Source organism: Condylura cristata, unplaced genomic scaffold (assembly GCF_000260355.1).
Source record: "Condylura cristata isolate star-nosed mole 26May11 unplaced genomic scaffold, ConCri1.0 scaffold00030, whole genome shotgun sequence".
Taxonomy (NCBI): Eukaryota; Metazoa; Chordata; class Mammalia; order Eulipotyphla; family Talpidae; genus Condylura; species Condylura cristata.
The window spans coordinates 7,569,714-7,591,622 of record NW_004567131.1 but is presented as its reverse complement, the minus strand read 5'-3'; the positions used below and the strand labels follow the sequence as shown (position 1 = coordinate 7,591,622).

The 21,909-nt window shown below is 41.1% G+C and overlaps 1 long non-coding RNA gene across 1 annotated transcript in view; it reads left to right on the top strand.

Annotated features, from left to right (window-relative positions):
- The window catches only part of LOC105854237, a 135,286-nt gene that overhangs the window by 47,474 nt on the left and 65,903 nt on the right, over positions 1-21,909 (top strand). The window contains exon 3 of the long non-coding RNA XR_001145939.1: positions 8,379-8,470. This is a non-coding gene — a long non-coding RNA (uncharacterized LOC105854237). The remainder of the gene's footprint in view (positions 1-8,378; positions 8,471-21,909) is intronic.

Sequence of the window (21,909 nt, the reverse complement as noted above, 5' to 3'; positions counted from 1 at the left end):
AAAAGGAAAAATGAGATACCTGCATAGATAAAGGAGAGCTGCCAGTTTGCTCATTTTCATTGTTAAGTTAGTATTTAGTTTTGCAGATATACTGTTTACAAGTTCACCAGTTGAAGGGCAGTGGGTTGTTTATAGTTTAGGGTGATAATAAATTAGGTTTTATGACAATGTAAGTTTTCATTTTTTTTTTCCTGGATAAATATCTAGGAGCAAGATTGCTGGATCATATAGTAAGTATGAGTTTGACTTTGTTTTTTTAAGATTTATTTATTCATACAGAACTGGGGTACTGCCCAGAGATGCGGAGGGCGAGAGGATTCACTAGAGACAGAGTGGGGAGCAGAACAGGCAGATCGACAAAGTACACTGCTGAGGGGAGCAGCGGGCGGGCCAGGAGAGGTCTGCCGTGCCCTGTGGTCACCTATGGGGCAGGCGGGGATCCAACTCATGCGGAAGTGACTTAAGCCTCTTAGTGCTGTGCTTTAACCCGCTGCACCACCAGGGAGGGCCTGAGTTTGACTTTATAAAAAAATGCAAACTGGGCTCTCCCTGGTGGCGCAGCGGGTTAAAGCACCACATTATGAAGCTATCCAAAGCCACTGCAGCAGGAGTTGGATCCCTCGCCCCGGAAGTGACCCCTATGGCACAGCAGACCTCTCCTGACCCGTCAGCTGCTCCTCTCAGCAGTGTATTTCAGTTCATTTGCCTCTTCGGCTCCCCACTCTGTCTCTGGTGAATCCTCTCACTGACCACACCTCTGGCCTGTACCTCAGTTCTATAAGCATAAATAAATAAATCTTTAAAAAAAAATGCAAACTGATTTCCACAGTGGCTGCACTGTTTTCCCTTCTTACCTATCAGGTACTAGCATTTCCTGAGCTGCTTTTCAACTCTCGAGCATTAATGTTCAGAACAGTTTTCTTCCTTGAAGAGAAATCTTGTGTTTTATCTCTTATCTCCATTTCCCTCATTTTTTGTGTTCTTTTGTATCTGCTCAGACTTTTCAATCATTTTCATTGAAAGTTCTTTACCCCAATACTCTGAAAACAGTCATTATTTTCATCTGTCATATAATCACCACTTTGTTACTAGATATCTATTCAAAGAATGATCAGAATTCAACTAATGGTGGGAACCTGAGCTTTATGACTTTGCCTGGAGAGATTTCCATCTTCTGATTGTCCTCAGATGTGTGTATTGATGTTGACACAGGTGACATTTTTAAATTGCATTGGGTTTCTGGTCCAGTTTGCTTATTTTTCTCTTGAAGGCTTAGAAGGAGGCTGTGATTTCTGTGATACCCTGACCTCCATCTGGAATAAAAAAGTCCCTGCTTCCTCTATTTAATGGAGTGAGTCCATATTAGTTTGGTTACTATCTCAGGGTTAGAAATTCAGGCAGGACATTTTTAATCATCTTCCTTTCATTTTCTACTTTCTTTACTGCTTTCTCCATACATACATGATTTCTTTCAGCAACTTCTTCCCCTGCTGTTTCATTACAATAGCCATCTCTCCCTGGAAAAGACCTGACCTGCTTTTCCCATTTGGGACCAGTATTGTTTTAGAGTCCAACAAGTTACCTCTGTGTTTTGGGGCCTGCACCTCTGGGCTAGCGCAGACCCCCTGGAAACCATTGACCATGTGCACAGCCTGTGAGCAGGTTCTGCCCGGAGAAGGCAGAGGCTGTGGCCTGGCTGGCATGCCACTGCAACTTAGGTGCATCAGCATTAAGGGGGTGGGGTCCGGGCGCAGAGGGAGGCATTTACTTTGTGGGATGCATTATCTGAGGTCCTAGCAGCATCCAGCAGGTATGCTGTTACTTTAAATGCTCTGAAGTGCAATGAGTAAACATGCGAGATGCACTGCTGAATTCGCAGTCGCCTCTGACAGGTGAGCATCTTACTAAATGCTCATTGGCTGGTGTGACTGGGCTCAAGCAAGTTTTGACATCGACATCGAAAAGGGTGTCCTGTACTTGAAGGCTTTGAGACTGTCCTCTGTACCCAACACACATTATTTAAAAATGAGAGAAGGGAAGGAAGCAGGATGTGGAGTCAGCCAGGACTGCTCACCAACTTACTTCTAGAAGAGTTGGTGGCTGAGAGGAAACTCCAGCTCTTAGTGCTATTTTTTTTTTCAATCTAACCCAGTATGCATATCAGTGGGATTTTTATTTGGTGTCTGTTGTTCATGTCAAAAAAAAAAAAAAAAAGTAAGGCTTAGCAAAAGAATCTTATTTTCATGAATATATGCATATGTGAAGCCAGAGGGCAATAGAAAATATTTACCTTCATGAAGTGCTGAAATGCATGATTGTTATATCTGGGAGTATAAAGGAGGAGTCCAGACATCGTAGTTGCTTTGAGCCCATGTCCTGCACTGGGGTGACCCCATTTGCTGCTGGCTGAGGGGAGAGTATGCTCTGTTCTATGAAGGGGAAGGGGTTTAGTCGTCTGTAGTTGTGGTGGCTGTATATACCTCCTGGAACTGCCTGTAAATATGTACACCTGTGGTGGTTTGTAGACATAATCAGATTTAAGGACTCTTGGAAAATGTCAGAGCTCTCCTTGGGACACACTGAAATGTTGAAACATCACAGTCTGTTTTTGCTGTTTTGCATGTTAACATAGTATGAGTTTTTCTCAATAAAAGAAACCTAGAAAATATGTTTTCAGGAAGATTATGTAGGTTATAAGTAGAGGCCAGACCATATATATAAGGGATTTGAGCTTCTGCACAAATTTGGGTATCTTAGGGGGGTTCTGGAATAAATCCTCTATGGATACCTAGAGTATATGTATGTGTATATATACATATATACTGTATGTATGTATGTCTCTGGTGTTTGTGTGTGTGTTAGAAACTATAAAGTTCACTCTTACTTTATGTTTTACTTTTCATTGTTATAACAAAATACAGTTCACTGGGTGACTTAAACAACAAGCATTTACTACAATTTCAGCGACTAGGAAGTCCAAGATTATGGAGCTCACAGATTCAGTTCCTGGTGAGAGCAGACAGCTCCCTTCTTTCTGTGCTCACACATGGTGTAATGCAGAGGGAAACAGCTCTCTTGGTGTCTCATCTATTAAGAACACTACTCCCATCATGAAGTTGCCACCACCATCATGCCCTAACTACCTCAGAAATATCCCACCTCCAAATACCATCAGATCAGACATTTGAACTTTAATACAGTAATTTCGGAGGATACAAGCATTCAGTTTGTGGTCATATATTTGGATGCTATAAACGTATGAAACCATATTCTCAGGAGCATAGGTTTATCAAACAGCAAGCTGAGTTTTTCTTCAAAGTTTTCTTGCTGCTTGATTATTCATTTATGATTTCTATTAGGCAAGTAGTAGGAGGTAACAAAGATTTTGAAAAGTACATGGGAAATCTTATAATTGAAAATTCTACCTATTAATTTTTTCATTTGTGATTTTGGGTAATACATATATCTTTTCAATTTTAAAACAGACACCTTCCAGGGTTTACAGGAGCATACTTGAAAGTGTCCGAGGTCTTGACATTACCTTTTTTTAAACTATTTTTTTTAAGATTTATTTATGCATAGAGGAGTTGGGGTGTCGGTCAGAGGTGCAAGGAAAGAGGTGAGAGGGTTCGCCAGAAACAATGGGGAGTAAGACAGGCAGATTGATGACGTAGACTGTTGAGGTGAGCAGTGGCAGGCCTGGAGAGGTCTGCTGTGCCATGTGGGTCGGCTCCCTGACTGGGGATTGAACTTGTGAAATGCTGCAGTGGCTGTGGATAGCTTCATAGTGCTGAGAGTTAACCCCTTGCACCACCAGGGAGGCCCCTAACATTGCCTTTGAGGAACCCATGCTGTGATGGAATATATGGGGAGCCCAATAGAGGCAGCAACACCCAGAGTGGGAGGCATATCCCAGAGGGAAGGTAGCCCCAAGGACAGAGGGAGTTTCTGGATCTCACCAGGGAGGCCTATGGTGCTAATTTTAGCCCCTCCACCCCCCTTCATGTGTTCCCACATCAGAGGCTACTTTGATTGTGAGCATCTTCCTGCAGCTGGTGGTATGCTGGGCGCCAGAAGCCCTTGCAAGCCCCTCTGTTACTACTGTCAGTCTTTCAGCATCGTTTGACCACTGAACTTATGCTTATGAAATACTAAAAACATACAACATAGGATTGTACTTACCAAAAACCCAATCTCATAGGAGAAAATACCCATAAAATACAGATGACCCCTGATAAAGAAAAATAAAGTATAAGGAAGATTTTGCAGTCAATTTGTACTTCCGGATGTACTTACTATGCCCTTCCTTTGTGAAAATGATCAACATTTGCATAGTAAAAGGTCCAGTATTTAAAAAATATATTCCCTGATCTAGATACTGTCCTCATGTGTAAAAATATTATGAGCATAATAGTTTCAAGGTAACAAATTTCTATAAATTACTTAGCCTATAAAATGTGCCAGTACTTAGAATATGTAATGGTCTATAATTTGTTATTTATTCATGTTTTCTTTACTCCTCCCACCACCATATTAAAATGAAGTCTAGGCTTCATTCAAAGCTTCCTTTCTTCCAGAAGTGCCATCATGGAGCTAAAGAACTTTGAAGGGCAGCCCCACCCTCAGTGTCCTCGCCCTGTCTATGTGGCACCTTGGCACTGATGTCATTGCTCTTTTGTCTCTAACCTGAAGGCCTACTTACTAAGTGCTTGTTTTCTGCCAACTTGTGTGGACTTTGTTAGTGCTGGTGGAATGACACCTTGAGCACCAACGTAGTCAGTTTCGTATCTGGGGGTGAGGGATGGGTGGGCCCCACGTCACTGAGGACCCACAGTCGTGTCTGTGGGTTATTGTGTCATTCCAGCCAGTAAACACCTTCTAAAAGATGCAAATGTCATTGACTTGGGGGCTTTGTATTTTTTTTTCTTAGATTTATTTATTTATTTATGCATATAGAACTAGGGTACAAGCCAGAGGTGCAGGGGCAGTGAGAGGCTTCACCAGAGACATAGTGGGGGAACAGAACAGACGAAGTACACTGCTAGGGGAGGAGCGGGTGGGTCATGAGGGGTCTACCGTGCTATGTGGATCACGTCCGGGGCAGGCAGGGATCCAACTCGCATTCAAGTGGCTGAGGCTCATTGCAGTGCTGCGTCCTAACCCGTTGTGCTACCAGAGAGGGCCCTGTATTTGTTTTTAAAATAAATCTTCGAAGAATAATAATTATAATTATTATTATAATTATAATTAATTGTCTTTGCTATGGCTAATCCAACCCTGGGTGGTTGAAAATTAGCTATAGTGATCATTTATAAGCAGTTGTGTGCTTCAAATTCAAGAGAGAAAGATCTGTGAGGAAGAAGCCAGGAAGCCAGCAAAGGCATCCTGAAAACTGGAATCCTGTGGGCATCCTTGGATTTATATGGGGCTAGGAGACAGTGCCATTCATGCCTGTGAACATATCTTGAAGTACCTGCTTTCCTTGCTTGAGGCATGGAGGGGGTGGAGGGGGTGGGGGGGGAGGGAGAAAGAAGAGCCAGAATAAAAGTTGGTTCTTAAGGAAGCTTCCTCCCTCAGGTCTGCAGTGGGTGCTGGTTCAGGGGTACAAGGTCTTGCTAAATGCTCTGACAATGTAGTAGTCAAGTCATGTGGGGAAAACCTCATCAGAAACTTCACTGTGAGCACCTCCATTGAAACCTCTTTTTTAATCTGAGTCTTGAAACCTTAAGATAAAAGCAGGTCCTCCCTCCAAGTCAAATTGTTGAAGTAGTCACTAAGTTGTGTCCGAGTTGTGTAGGGATTGATAATCATCTGAAAGTCAGGGAAAAGTTTATTTTGACCAGTGAGAAATCATTTGGAAAGGTTAAGAGAATCTTAGAAAGAAGAGGCAAGACCTCATGAGTCTGACCTTGAACCTGAGCTTCCTGCTGTGCTGACCTTTCTGAGTCTCTTTTACCCAATGCCTTGTTTTCCTCTGGAATTTTTTATGCTTTTATGTACATTTGACTAGTTTATTAAGTTTCTCCCTGTCTGCTCATTATTATCTTTTTCTTTTCTTTTTTCCATGTTATCTTGAATGCATTAAAGTTGATTTATTGTTTCGTTCTCCTGCCTGTCTGTGTAGTTAGCTGCATTCTGAACTTCATTATCTAGTGGCGAAGGCTTCCTCTGAGTAAACCAGATTCCCAGAATTAAGTGTTTCAGACACAGGCCTATCAGATTTCTTCTTGATCCTTGGGCTCATGGTCTCTATGTAGAATTTCTTCTTTCTAAACCCACAGTTGTATGTCTTCAGGGCTTCTCCTGCCCGTTCAGGTTTGAGCACCCCTGCTCTAGAGGGTGCTTAAGGGATGAGGGCTAAGGAGAAATGTGAGGGCTGGGCACAGTCAGTCAGACTTTCTAGGCGGGAGGGAGGGAAGAGGATCCCTCTACTGTCCTTGCCTTGGCTTCTCTTGGCCTTAACTTTTAAACATAATGTTATCTTTCCTCCTGTGTGTCCAGTGAAAAAAGAGTGTCTCCTTTTCCAAAGCATGCAAATTTCTTCCCAGTTTAGTATAATGAAGAGGCGCCCCAAGGGAAAGAGAGGCTTAAATTGGGCTAGTTCACAAAGCTCCATACCTTTTCAGTAATAAACAGATTTGAGGGGGAGGAGGGGAAGCGAGATGGTTTTTTTTTTTGTTTTTTGTTTTTTGGCATCAAAAACAGTCTACTTAAACCCAGCAGTTTGTCTGTGTGTACCGCAACCATATTGTGGCTTTAAGTAATGAGTTCATGGCTGTCTATATTTCACTAGGCCCTGTTGACAATTTTTTTTAGCTTTGTGAGAACTTTACAAGGGTTGATTTCCCTCTACCCCCTCACCATCACAGGCTGATTGATTCCCTTTTAAGTTTCCTTTCAGTCTGGATTTCTGGAGGTGAACCCCATGTCTCTATGCATGGAAAGATAGGTTTCTGACACCATAAATCCTATACCCTCCTAAAATCTTGGAACTGATGCCAGCTCCTCTTGAATGTAATGCTGGTGTATTGTTGACTAATGTTCAGGTCAGTCTGTGTTTGAATAAATACTTTCTTTTGATGACTTTTGCAAAAAAAAATGATGCAGGAAGTAGTACCAAACAGGTTTTGGGAGGATAGAGGAAGAAGCACCCTAAAGATTTTTCAAAGCTCCCCCTTAGCTACTAGCTAACTAACCACTAAGCAACTCATAAACTAGTTAGTGGCATTTCTCTGTGGCCCAGGATCTCAGGGCTGGAAACTTACTTATGTCTCTCCTCTCCAGGTTCAGTTATCTGAATGCAGCATCCATTTTGCATGTGAAGAAGGATTCTGCTATGTGGAGTAACCCTGTGTATAGATGACATGCACTTAAGTCAGTCACACAGGGAAATATATGATTTCCTAATTCTACTCTTTTGCATTTCCAGTACAGGTGGGATTTCCCATTGTTCCCCAGCCTTGGGGGGAAACAAATGTTGAAGATTTCCTCTGCCTGGTATATCTGGTAGATACCAGTCACCTGGATGCCCAGATGGGCTCTTTTCTTAACTCTTTTTCAATCAACCAACTCTGTTGGTTCCTTCTAACTATATAGTTGTTCCTGTGTATCTGAGAAGGATTGGTTCTTGGACCCACCTGGTATCCAAATTGGAGGATATTCATTACTTTATGTAAAGTGGTATAATATTTGCATATAACCTGCTCACATTCTCCTATATAATTCTAATTATCTCTAAATTAGTTTTAATACCTAATACTATGTAAATGTGATACAGTTGTGAAACTACATTGTTTAGAGAATAAAAAAAGTCTGTACATGTCAGACCTGACTAGATAGTGCACATTTTTTGACCCATGGTTGATGGAATCCATGGATGAGACACTGTGGGTAGGAAGGATCACTGTACCTAACCAAATTCTTAATAAATTTCAACCCATCCTCTTTTGTTTTCTAATTCTCTCTTTGTTATAAGGCTTCTCTTCTCAAAGTCCTTTACTTGGATCTAAGTTTAATAATTTATGTTTCAAAAAGTACTCACATTTATTTAAGATAATTCTTTTCTTTAGAATGAATATATAAGATTTCAGTCACTATGTAAAAATCAGAGCTTTGGAAAGCTATTACATAGAAATGACCTTATTCACTGAATTTAGGGGAAAGGAAAGATGTTTTGTTAATAAGAGGCTTGAAAGAATGACTACTGGCTATAATTTATAGTCACTGATGTAGATGAATAATTGAAAGGGGAAAAAACTCTTTAGAAGCAAAAAATTAATTGCAGCAGCCTATTCTGCTGTGCTTAAGCATGTGCTTAAGCATGTTTTTTACTATTCATTCTTAGATTCAAAGTAGCATTTTTTTCTTTCTTTAAACAGTTCAAGTAGATGACCTTGAAGTCTTAGAGAGCTGTGATAAGAAGACATCGAAATAATTCCATTCCTGAAGCAATGATTAAAATATCATTATGGTGAGTATTTGAGGAAAGAAATATGAAAGCTTGTGGTTAACACATTTTGGTGTTGCCTGCTCTCTGAGAACTGGTTAAAAGTATGTGGTGAAGGGTGAATGTATTTGAATCAAAATTAACAAAGCAAAGTGCTGAGAAAAATATAGCTCTCTCTGTGCTGAGGTATGGGAACACGAACATGTGGGGAGAAGGAACCAATCTGAGAAGTTTGCATATGTCCTCAGTGGACGTATGTCCCAATGTGCCTTTTAGGAAAACTAAATATTGGGTTTTTCTTTTTAAAGTGAGTCATAACTATGAGAGAGCTTTCAGCAGTTCCAAGTTAGAGCTTTTAGCAGGGAGTAGAGCAGAGAGAAGTGGAAGTATCCTAGTGGGAACTGTGCTATCTGAGGTATCGTTGTGGAGCAGCACTCCTCAAAGAATGTTCTCTGGAACACACTTCCCTGGACAATTAATGCAGATGGGGGTGAGAAGACAGGATTGTATTCCAATGAGTTTAAAAAATATTGGATTAAATCATCTTCCTTACTAACGGATACCAAGAACTAATGAGCCACATGATTCTTAATGGGTGGGTGTAGTTGGTAGTGTTTACTAGAGTACTATGGAATTCTTTTCTTGTGGGGGATCTTGAGAACAGTGTTCCACTTGTTCATTAAATATTTATTGAACACCAGCCATGATGGTGTTAGATGCTGTAAGTATACAATAAATGAGATTGGCAATGTTGTTTATAGAGAGTAAACAAGGTATCTAAAAAGCAAAAGTAATTACTGATGGGCATAATATCAAGTGTTTAAGTGGATAGTCCCTGGAGTTTAAATCTGAGTCTGCCTCTTACGAACTGCATGATCCTGAATAAGAAATTTAATTTCTCATTTCTATAGATATTGGTAGAATGGTGATCAAAGAATTTACCAAGAAAGGTTGTCTAGAGGATTAAAACAGTTACTCCATGTTGGCAAACATTAAACCCTATACAAGTACTATCAAAATGTGTACTTAAAATGACAATGACTGAGTGCTCTGAAGGTTATAAGATAGATAATAGAGTTGTGCAGGACAGCCTTGAAGTAGAAACTTGAGACGATGAGAAAACTGTGCTAGATAGCAGTAGTGGGGAGAACTTACCAATGGGAAAGCTGTGTAGAAAAGTGTGTCTTACTCAGAGAACGCACTTACAAAAATCCAACACTCCGTGATAAAACAAGACCTAAACAACAACAAATTAGGAATTTGAAGGGAACTCCTTCAACTTGAAAAGGGAATGATGAAAGACCTACTTCTCACATCATTCTTAATTGGGCAGGGCTAAAAGCTGTCTCCCTAAGACCAGGAACAAAAACAAGGATGTCCTCTCTCATTACTTAAACTCAGTGACAAACTGGGAAGTGCTAACCAGAACAATTCAGAAACAGTGTGAATAGAAAACCTTCCTAGATATAAAAAAGTAAAACTGTCTATATTTGTGTAATATGTGAACTTGTACACAGTAAATTCTAAGGAATCCACTAATCCAGTAGAACTAATAAACACATTCAGAAGGTTGCAGAACACACATTAGAAAACAAAAATAATTCATTTTGCTATATATTTATATGAATACCCTGAATGGGAATTAATGAAATAATTCTTTTATAATAGTATGAAAAAATAATATACTTAGGAGTAAATGTAACTAAAGAAGTAAAAAGCTTGCATTCTTAAAATTACAAAACAATGTTGATAGACATTAAAGTAAATCTAAATAAGTAGGAAAAACACTGTCTTCATGGATTGAAGACTTATATTGTTGAAATGTTAATATTTCCTAAATCCTGCATTTAGTGTACTCTCTTTCAAATTTCCGATGGCTTCTTTGCAGAAATTGCTAAGATTATCGTGAAGTTTACATAGAAATTTAAGAGAACTAGAATAGTCAAAACAATCTGAAGAACGAGCAGAAGTGTAAAACTTATACTTACAATTCCAAAAGAAAATGAAAGTACAGTATTCAAGTATGTTAGTGTGGTACTGGTATAAGGGTGTTCCACAGATTTTTGGAATAGAGTTAATTGATCAGAAATAAACTCATACATTTATTGTGATTGATGTTTGACAAGGGTGTCAAGAGAATTCAATGGGAAAAGAATAGTTTCTTCAACAGATAGTTCTGGTATAACTGGATACCCATATGTAATAGTAAGGGGTTTGGACTCTACCTTACACTATATACACAAATTAATGCAAAATTGACCAAAGAACTAAATGTAAGAGCTACAGCTGTAAAGCTCTTAGGAGCTAACATAGGTTGTTAACCTGGATTAGGCAATGATTTTTTTTTCAGATATAACACTGAAAGCACAAAGGGCAAAAGAAAAGTAGATAAGACTAACAAAATCAAAAAGCTTGTGTATGAACAGAAATTTTCATTAAAAAATGAAATGCCAAAAGGAGACATTAATTGCAGATCATATACTCTGACAAGAGAACTGTATTTAGAATATTGAGAGAGCCTCCCTGGTGGCAGAGGGGTTAAGAGTCAGCAGTATGAAGCTATTCTCAGCCACTGCAGCATGAGTTTGATGATGCCTAGCCCAAATGATGTGACAGACCTCTCCTGTCTTACCCTGCTGCTCCCCTCAGCAGTGTGATTCAGTAGTCTGTTCTGCTCCCCACTCTGTCTCTGGTGAATCCTCTCACCCTCTGCACATCTGGTCTGCACCCCAATTCTTGTATGCATAGTAAATCTTTAAAAAAAGAAAAAGGGATATGTAAAGAACTCTATAGTTCAGTGATAAAAAGATAACCCAATTCAAAAATAGGCAAAAATATGACTAGATATTTCTCCAGTGAAGATAAGCAAATAGACAAGAAGCCCATGAGGAGACTCTCTGTAGGCCTATTAATCAGGGGAATGAAAATCAAAACCACAGTGAGATACCACTTTATACTCACTGGAAAAGAGAGAGTAGCAAATATTGGTGAGGATATGGAGGAATTGGAACTGTCATACAAAGGTGGTGGGAATGCAAAATCTTTCCAAAGCAGCTGCTTTAGAAAATAGTCTGAGAGTTCCTCATAGAGCTAAACATGGTGTTTCCTTATGATCCACCATACTCACCTGAGAGATATGAAAACATAGGTCTAAAAACACAAATATTCATAGTGGTATTATTCAAAATAAGGGGAAAAAAAGGAAATAACCCAAATGTTCATTCACTGATGAACAGACTAATAAATTGTTGTCTAATCCATCTGATAGGATATTTTTTGGTAGAAGAAATGATGTGCTGATATATGCTCAAATATGAATGAGTCTGAAATATGCTACATTAAAAAGGCAGACACAAAGACCACATATTGTATGATTCCATTTATGTGAAATTTCCAGAACAAATAAATCTGTAGAGAAGAAAGTAGATTATCTGGTTGCCTAAGACTGAGTAATGCTAATGGGTACATGGTTTCTTTGGGAAGAATAAAAACACTTAACATGGCCTCATAATGATTTTATAACTCTGTGAATACACTAAAATCCATTGAATTGTATAATTAATTATATATCAATAAAGTTCTGTATATAAAAAGATTGATCTTATAACTGTCAGCACTGGGTGCTGAGATATAGGGTTGAGGACGGAATTTGGAATGACTCCTCAGTTTTAGCCATGGAGAAGGCTTTTGAGAAGGAAAGGCCGGGAGAGGAAGTTTTTGTTTTTCTATAGGGAGAGCCAGCTTTGGGAATCCACAGTTCTAATGTGGACATGAGTTAGCAGTATCTCGTCAATAACCAAATAGAGTGATTAAGTAGACAGTGGAATGTGAGTCTGGAGCTTAGGGGCACTCCTGTTTGGAGATAAAATGTAGATGTCAGGCAAATTCCTAGGAAGGGATGAGGAGAGAGAAAGAGAAAGTATATGTGTATGTGCATGACCGTGGCCTGTGTGTATGTGTGAGGCTCAGAATGGTAGCCACAAAGAAAACAAACAATTGGCAAGCCAGGAAGGAAGGATAGTAGGAAGCATTTTGGAGGTGACTGAATTTCAGGAGGAGGGAGGCACCCATAGATTTAGGGGCTACAAAGAGGTAAGTAAGAAAAGAACTTCAGTGTCCATTGGAATTGCCAAGATGGATATTGACCTTGACAAGATAGCTCAGTATTGGAGACTCCATATTGAGAGAGTAGTGTGAAGGGCTGGAAGTGGAGGGAGTTTTCTTCAACTCTTTATAGAAGCTTTTCTAGACCTACACTCTAATGAAAAATTGTTCTGGGATCTTTTCTGCTTTCTTGAAACATCTAAGTGTTGGTATGAATTTGAAGGCAATCTCTCTCATTTTTTTTTTTTTTAAGATTTATTTATTTATGCAATGCACACAAAAACTGGGGTACAGACCAGAGACAGAGTGGGGAGCAGAACAGGCAGATCCACTGGAATACATTGCTTAGGGGAGTAGCAGGTGGCTCAGGAAAAGTCTGCCACGCCATGTGGGTCACCTCCCTGGCCGGGTATTGAACTCATGCTGCTGTGGCTTTGGTTAGCTTCATCATGCTGTGCTTTAACCTATTGTGCCACCGGGGAAGGCTCACAAATCTCTTTTTTCCCCCTAAGATTTATTTATGTGTACAGAACTGGGGTACAGGCCAGAGGTACAGGGGCAGCGAGAGGGTTCACCAGAAAGAGAGAGGAGCAGAACAGGCAGACTGACAAAGTCCACCACTGAGGGGAACAGTGGGAGAGACAGGAGAGGTCCGCTACTTCATGTGGGTCACCGCCCTGGTAGGTATCGAACTTGTGCCTAAGTGGCTGTGGCCAGCCTCACAGTGCTGGCTGTTGTGCCATCAGGAAGGGCCCTGAAGCAAACTCTTATTGGTGTGAGTCCTGCAATTCGGAGGCTGCCAACTTGTATGTAGAGGTTGGGGCGGGAGGTTTTGCTAGTCTGGGGTCCAGAAAGAGTGTCATTTTTTTCCCCTTTGTTCTCTGATTTCTCTCTCTCAAAAGCACATACACAAATGCCTGATGTAGATACATTTCATGAACCTCCAAAGCACATTAAGTGGGGATCTTGTTATTTCCTCCAGGCTTCCTTAGTAATTTGGATTACCTGGAAAAATTTTTCGAGAAACATGTTCTTTCAGGGAACAACTCAATCTTTACCTTCAGAGAAAATGGACTGCTGCTTAGGCTATAAAGCCCATTTGATGTTTGGGGCAAATATCATATTTTGAGCACAGGAATAGAGACTGTTCATGTTAGGTGAGTCCCAGAAGTGTTTGTTTTTTCTTTTACAAGATGTATGTGTGCTCATGCTGCCTTTGGTGAGATTTTTACAATCCAGTGTTTTCTAACTGACTTGGCATGAAATTAGAAAAATATCCTTGCATTCCAAGCCCTGGCTAAAAACTCCTTTATAAGAATTTTTCTTGTGTGTGTCTAAAATATCTTCGTGTGCATGGTTATTGTTGTTTGGTTGTGTTGGGTTGTGTATGTGGGGGCATATATTTGAGGGAAGAAATTTCATACTTAAATACTTCATACTTAAAAAATATTAGTAAATTGAAAGAAGCATCTTAACTCAGATGGTTAACTCAAATCTGAGAGGGCTCCGATCCACAGGGTTTTAAATTTATTATTATCAGTAGTGTACTTGACTAGAAGTTAGACTACCATCCATGAGGAAATCACTAGCTTAAAAGAAACCCTGATTTTAGAATCCATTCAGCTGTCCCTGCCCCTGCTTTAGAGATTTTATTAACTTCTGGCAACTTCCAATCACAGGATAATTAGTGTGGTTATAGGAGAAACCATTCGAACCTCAAGCTGTTCATTTGACAACAGGGCAAATGATTAAAGTGCTAAGGTACATTTTTAATCCCTTGGCTTTAAAAGAGAAAGTGATTGCATTGACTTTGGTCTCTCTTCCACCACTGCTTTTTGGAAGAAACCTGCCACAGGTGCTCATCATGACCCAGGACAGGCAAGGTCAGTTTACAGCATTTTCTGTTTTCAGTGAATTGGATATTAAACAGGTGCTACTGTCATTTCAGATCATTTTATGGAGGAGTACTGATTCAATTTTCTGTGCACAGGGTGGATCTGTGCAAATTACTTTGTTTCTCAAAAAATCTTGTTTATCTTGGGATCCAGCCAGGCTTCTAATGTGGGCGGTGTGGGCTGTCTCAAAAACCTCAGGCCCGAGCCTGAACTTTGCTTTGTCAGATCAGATGAGTGTGCGTGATACAGGCAGCTAGCCCTGGTGGGCTGTGGGGCAAGCAGAAGAGTGATGCCCCTGAGTCAGTAGAGATAGACTCCTTGGGCAGATTTCTTTGAGCTATGGCAGTCAGGAGGCCATGAAGAGAGAACAGAAGAGTACAGGTAAGGGACTTCTTGGCTTTCTGAAAAAAACTCTGGCTGCATTTGGAAACCTGGTTAACATTTCATGGGCTCACGGGCCTCATCCTTCTGTGTTTTTTTTTTTGGGGGGGGAGGGAGGTGGACAATGATATATGGAAGTTGATAATGTGTTTACTTCAGAACATTTTAAATAAAAGTGACACTAATCTGCATTTTTAGCAAATGTATAGGACCATTAAAATTCATTGTCCTATTTCCAAAAGCTATCCTGGCTCTCTAAATAGAAAACAGAACCAAGCACATAAAAATCCTAGGAAATCTCTTTCTTTTGTTAAATCCTACTTTAGATCTGGGCCTTATTTGGAATAAAATTTACCATAGAGTAGAAAACAGAAACGTAGAAGAGTATAAATACACCTTCGGAGTTTTCTGTATCTTGCCTTCTTCCCTCATGCACCCACAAACACCCCTCTATATTTGCAGCAAAATAAGTAGCAGATATGAATGTTAAACAGAAGGTACAATGCAGTCAAGTAAGAGGTTGAATATAAACTGGAACAAGTCTTAACTTTTTATTTCACTTTCATTTGGATACTTTTACTAATTCTCTTTGCTGGGTTTAGACTTTTCAAACATTCTTTGGCCCTGGGAGGGAATTGTATAACCATAAAACTTGAGAATCCTGGCCCTAGAATAAATGTTCCTTTAAAAACCCCAAGGACATAAAATTGAACACAGCTGTGCGAAAAGAAAAAAAAAGAAAAAAAGACCGAGGGACAGTTCAGGGCTCGGGTGCTCTGACCAACCTCTTGGTGCCCTGGACTGTGACTTCTTCATGGGCAATGGGGAGCCTTGGCATTCTTTGCAAAAAGTTTCTGGAAAAGACCAAGACTTTCCTCCAGAACGGTAAGTTTCTGTGCTGTGGTGACAGGAACTTTCTGCTTCATGTTGTTATATACTCCCCTGCTTGTCTTAGGTTTCCCCTCAAGGAGGTTGGGGTTTCCAGTCATTTGCTGTGATGCCATGAGTCTAAACCTAGTTCCTACTCATAAGGAAGCCTCCAAACTTGAGCAGCTTATACAGCCCTCGGAAGAAAATATAAACAAGGTTTAGCCCCAAATTCCCACTTCTCACCCTCTCTGTCACAGAATTTCCCTTGGAATAAAAAGCTTTCAAGTGTGGTCTTGAGGATGCGGGCCCTGCTCCTCCTGCTTCTCCCCACCCCCACACCCCCCCAGGGAGGAGAGCCAGCCTCTGCTGCCCTTCCTTCTCTTTGTGGGTCCTGCTGCGTGGTTTGTAGCCCACTGGGAGCCATGCTGTGGACTCTGACCTCTGCAGCCTGGGAGTAATCATTTTGCTCTTTGTCAGACCGTATAATGATGATTCATGCTTCTTCCTCTACAAGATTAGATTACTGTAATTTTCATATCCTGGACTGCCCATGAGGGATTTGAATTAATACTTGTTGGTATAGAAAGTAGTATCGTGTTTCTGGAGAGAAGGACTGAACTTGTCCACTTGGCCAAATTAGAAAACATGTGGGGAGGGCCTATCATGAGGCTCTCTGCAAAGTAATCCTGCCTTCAGGGCTTGGCAGGGCAGTTAGATGATCATAAAGGCTGCTGGGCGTGCCCTGGGGCCAGGTGCAGTGGATTTGCGTGAGTGATGCCAGTCTGCCAAGATCAGAAGCAGGGAGGCTTTTGCAAGACTTTTCTGTATTGAAATCAGTCACTGCTTAATGGAGAAAATCTTCCCCACAGAGGTATTTAGGAAAGAGGTGAACTTATTCAGGCTTGTGGAATAGTCTACCCAAAGCCAGCTGGGACTCTGAGTACAGATTGGGGATGCAACATGAGAGACAATGTCACCCCGAAAGCACTCCATGTCTTGGCATGCACCTTGTATTATTTGTTGCTATTTCCTCAGCAAATATTTATTGAGTTCTTACCATATCTTTGGCATTATTGTAGGCACTGGGGATAGACCACAGTCTACAAAAGGGACAAAACCTCTGTCCTCACAGTCTCTGGTCTTGTGTCGGGGGCGGGGGGGGGGGGGGGGGGGGGAGACGTAGGAATTGAGAGGCAGAAAGCCTTAGGAGCACAACCTGAGCCCCTAATATCATTTCATTACAAGGTGATGGGAAAGAAAAAGCCTGGCTGACACTGAACTAACTCACATTATTTAAGGACCTGCTTTCCTGATCCGTTGTTTCTCTAGAAGTCACAGAATCCAAGAACCTATTGATATGTTCAGAGAGGTCTTACTGAAAAATTGAGAAATTGAATGAGTGTAGCCCTTTGGAAATGTCTTTGCCTATTTATTTCCTCTCTTGCCTCTGGCATAGTATAACCCCATCTCACTAATAGGCTATGAGACATTTTCAGTAGACTTTCTGAAGAGAGTTCTTCATAGCTGCTAATACATAGCTCACTCTGGTATAATAAGTCCAACAGCTAACTGTAGCATCTTTGAAGGGATTGTTTGCTCTCCACTGAGATGAGGTGTGATCAGATGTTGCTGTCTGCTTACTTTCTCCTGTTGAATAACAAAGTTTTCACTCTCGGATGCTTTTCACTCTAGGATACTATCGCCTTGAAGTCTCTTCCATTTTCTCTTTTCTTTTAATTCTGTTTTTCTTTGGTGAATGAGATAATGCTTCATCTCAGAATTATAGAATCTCAGTTTTTAAAAACTGGATGGTGCTTTTGGGAGATTTACTCCAGACCAGTGAATCCAAGTTTTCACCTGATCCTAGAAATAAGAAATAGAGGAAAGATACGTAAATGCTTCCTAAAACTAAACTTGTTCAATTAATTCTTGTATCTGTCCATTGCTTTCTTTCTTTAAACTTTCAGTTTTTACATCTTCTACTTATGTAGAATTTACTTGTCCTCCTGGGTGCAGCCCCCGCCTCTCACCATGCTGCCCACCCTTGGCCCCCACCTATATTCTCTCACACTCCAGTTCAGACGTACCCTCCTCAACTTTGTTGCCCCTGTCCTCAAACGAGTCACTGCCTAAGCCTCAGGATATGAACCACCTCCTGTGTCTACCAGGGAGTGTGTTTTGAATCCCCCATTTGTAGGTGTAGAGATATTATAAGTTACGACACATGTTCTGTGTTTTGGGGGTATGGGTACTGTCATCCTACCTTATTACAGGTTTATTGGGCTTTTGTGTGTTGACCCAAGTGTACAGCTATGTTTCTGGAGGAAAATGAAAGGAAATCTACAAGGGCACCTGTGTTGAGACATAGAGCGCGTACACTATTCTCCCCACCACAGGCATGTGGTTTTCTTGTTTGGTGAAGGCTGGGAAAACATGGTCTAGGAGAAAGCTGCCCAGACCTTTCCTGTCCCCAGGGTATCTGTGAGGTCCAGATGTTGCTCCTGGTTCTTCTTTGTGACTTGAGTGGATGTTTGTCATTTCACACCACTTTTGAAGAGGAGCCACAGGCAATCGGTGTTTTTCATTCAAGAGCAAGAATAATGTATTCCGGGTTGATGATGGGGATCAGCAAAGGAAATCGGACCACTCGCGATGCTAAGTTTGTGACGGGACAGAGCCTCTCGGGTCTTCTCTGTGCAGGAAGACCTCCTCCACCAGCTGTGTGGCTTTAGACTCATATTCCCACTTGAAATCAATCTCTCTAGTTTCGCCATGCCATCAGTTGACATAAATCCCATATTTTAAAAATATATAGCAACCTAGATGGAACATGTCACACTCTGTACATCTCCAGTTACTTTCAAGGCTCTGAGTCTTGTGTTCAGGAATGTGATGCCGGTCCAGCCTTGTGAAGGCTGTGTCCCGAGAGCCAGGAATCATAAAACATGGTTCAGGCTGCCTTCTGACAAACTCACATTTCATTTTAACTGTGAGGCTAGTGGTTCTGTTCCTGCTGAGCACTGCTCCACACCCATTTCTCTTGAAGCAGCAGCAGCCTGGGAGAGAAAAGTTGGCTTGCTCATTTGTTGTTCAAGCCAATGACCTACACATGACCTTGGGACTTGAAAGATTACCTTCCGAAGCCAGAGAAGTTCTCCTTAAGCTTTGAAGGAGACAGATTAAGTGAGTGAGTGAGTGAATGGGTTTATCTGAGAGGGGAAAATTTGTTGGTTGAAAAATGATCTCCCCATTTTTTCCTAAGTTTAAAAAAAAGTCTGCTTCCCAATCAAACTACTTGTTCATGACAAACAAAGCCACAGTCTCAGACTCATATTGGGATATCAGATGTCAGTGTAGGTGTTAGGGGACTGAGGTATATCCATGTTCACCCATAGGTGTCAGAGTCCTAAGCTTATTTAGAATAAGGGAAAAAAAATAAAGAATTCCACATCTGGTCCTGTTACTCAGACATTACCAAAGAATACAGATCTGCATTAGCTAGTTTTTTCATCTCCTGGAAACAAGCAACTTAAAAAAATACTTTTGGTAATTACTTTAGTTATTGCCATTTACAAAGCAGAACTTTCCATAAGGCAGAAGCAGCTGGACAGAGAGCTTTGTTAACTTGATTTCTCTATACTGACAGTTCTGGGCAGTGTTCTACCATTATCCTCACTCCAGATTTTTTTTTTAAGATTTTACTTATTTATACATACAGAGCTGGGTGATAGGCCAGAGGTGCAGGGGGCTATGAGAGGATTTACCAGAGATAGAAAGGGGAGCAGAAAAGGCAGATCAATGAAGTACAGTGCTGGGAGGAGCAGTCGGAGAGACAGGAGAGGTCTGCTGTGTCATTGGGTCACCTCTGGGCCAGGACTCAACTTTCACTGAACTGGCCATTGCCACCTTCACAGTGCTGTGCTCCAACCTGCTGTGCAACCAGGGAAGGCACTCCAGATATCTTTTATGGAAAGAAAAATGGATAATGAGTCTCTTGTCCAAAAGCTAGCTAGAATATCTATCTTCTGCCTATAAAATGAGGAGATAACTTGTCATTCTTTTGCCAGCCTCATACACAAATAAATACTGATTTGCCAAACCTGAAAAAAAGAATGGTGTTGTTGAATGAACATGATAAAAAGATATCTAGCTCAAGTGATTTTGATTCTGGTGTTCAGTCTTTATATCACAGACATTTATTATATTTACCAGTGGCAGACATGCTGGGTTCTGGTGATAGAGATATGATGGAGCTGCCTCTGGAAATTATCCTTCTAGAGGTTGGAGATCATAGATTATGTCAGGGAAGGGTTCAGAGGTGAGATAAATAAAGTCAACTGAATATTGAAAGATGATGATGATGAGGAATTTTCTAAGTCACAAGGAAGGAGCGACATTGTGAACAGAGAAAACAGTCTGAATACAGCATGATGTGGCTTCTCTTGGTCATCTGCTCAGAGCGGGGTGTGGGACATAACGGCAGAGTTATGAAGGGTCCAGGTTGAAGCTACCTAGGGATGCTGGAATTTATCAAACCAGCCAGTCTTTTCCGCCTGTTTTCCACCAGCACATGCAGGCCAGATATATACATACATCACACACTTCCTGGGTATATTCAAATATGTGATGTTTATAATAAAGCAAGGCATTAGAATTCCTGGTAACTGGTACAACTATGAGAAATATATTCATAAAAATCTCTATAGATCTTGGACTATTTGAGGTCATGTCTGAGTTGAGTGCAACTTCTCAAGTGTTTATTTGCAACTGGTCCTTGTTTTTTCTACTGATGAATATATACATGCAAGACTGTGTAATTTACCCTTTCACAAGGATATTCTTAGATTTCTAAAACTTTAATTCAAAATATTTTTCTATCAGTGAGAAGTAACTTGGTTGCTCCTGTCAATCACACCCTTGAGTGAGAAGGTAGCGGCTGAGGCACTGCCACAGGGTGGGGGCTGTTGCAAAGACATCTGGAAGTGGTAAGGAGGATGGGCTTGGAGTGGTATTGGCTTGGGAAGGAAGAACTATTTGGAATCTCTTGCAGTAGTTCCCGTAGAGTGAGTGAGGGTACTGCCAGGGGTGGGAGCAGGAGAGATAGAAGTAGAAAGGAGGCTGAGATTCCGGCAGCAAGGTTTGGTACTTGCTGAGATGTGAGTGATGAGCTCTAGTGAGGAAGGGCTGGTGGTGAGGTTGTGTTTGGGAAAGCAGGGGCAAGTTTCCTGTTGGTAGAGGATGAGTGTAGTATTACTTGTCTTGAGTTTCATGTCCCCATGAGATGTCCTGGTGTTCCCAATGCCAGGGAACCATCACCCCCCCCAGAATCCTGTTTCAGATTTAGTAGCACTCTCTTGGAGAGACAGAGTCAAGATCATTACTGTTGGAAATATCCAGATATTCGAAAGATAGGGAAGGGAGTAGACTTGTGAGGCAAATGAGCAGGGAGTGGGCAGCAAAGCACAGAGCCAAAGGAAGCAGTGTTTCAGAAATGCTTAAGAAGAGTGTGTTCCATGAAGGTGAAGTTGGTCAGGCAGTGTCAGATGCACTTGAGAGGCCAAGTCCACGGGAGTTCCTGAGAAAGCTGTAGGTGGGGGCGAGGGATGGTTCCCAGGGTTGGATGGAATTAGAATCAAATTGCAAAGGGATTGGGGAGAGGAGACCAGTGGCTGTGGAAGATGAGTACGGATGGAAAGGGGGAAATACATGGGGCGAGCACTTGCCGAGGGAGGTGAGTTGGAGGAACTTTGGAGGGTGGGAGGTGAGAGAACTGGAGCACACTCTTGGACTTGCGCTGCTCTCCAGTGAACTGAGAGGAGCCTTCCCCTCTGGTCTGTATTCTCATTCCCCAGAGCTTTTTTTTTTTTTTCTTCTTTTTTCCTAAAATAAGAGCCCAGAGTTTAAGTTCGGTTGGCATCAGGAGGACCAAGTCAGGATATTTGGTGTGTGTTTTACATTGTGGACTTGAGTAGATTAGAAGCCCTAAGGCATGCTCAGTCAGCCCATTCTTCCACTTGGAAGGTTCAATTTTTATCTGTTTATTTTCAAGCCAAGACGATAGAGGTCTAGAGGTCTAAAACTTGTTTTCTCTGGCTTTTATGTGTAGTCTTAAATTTTGAGATGACCTAGTCTCTTCCCTTCTTGAAGAGACTTGAGATCTCTAAGTATAGGTGAAAATAATGTGGGGCAGTGGGGTGAACTCCTGAAAATTAT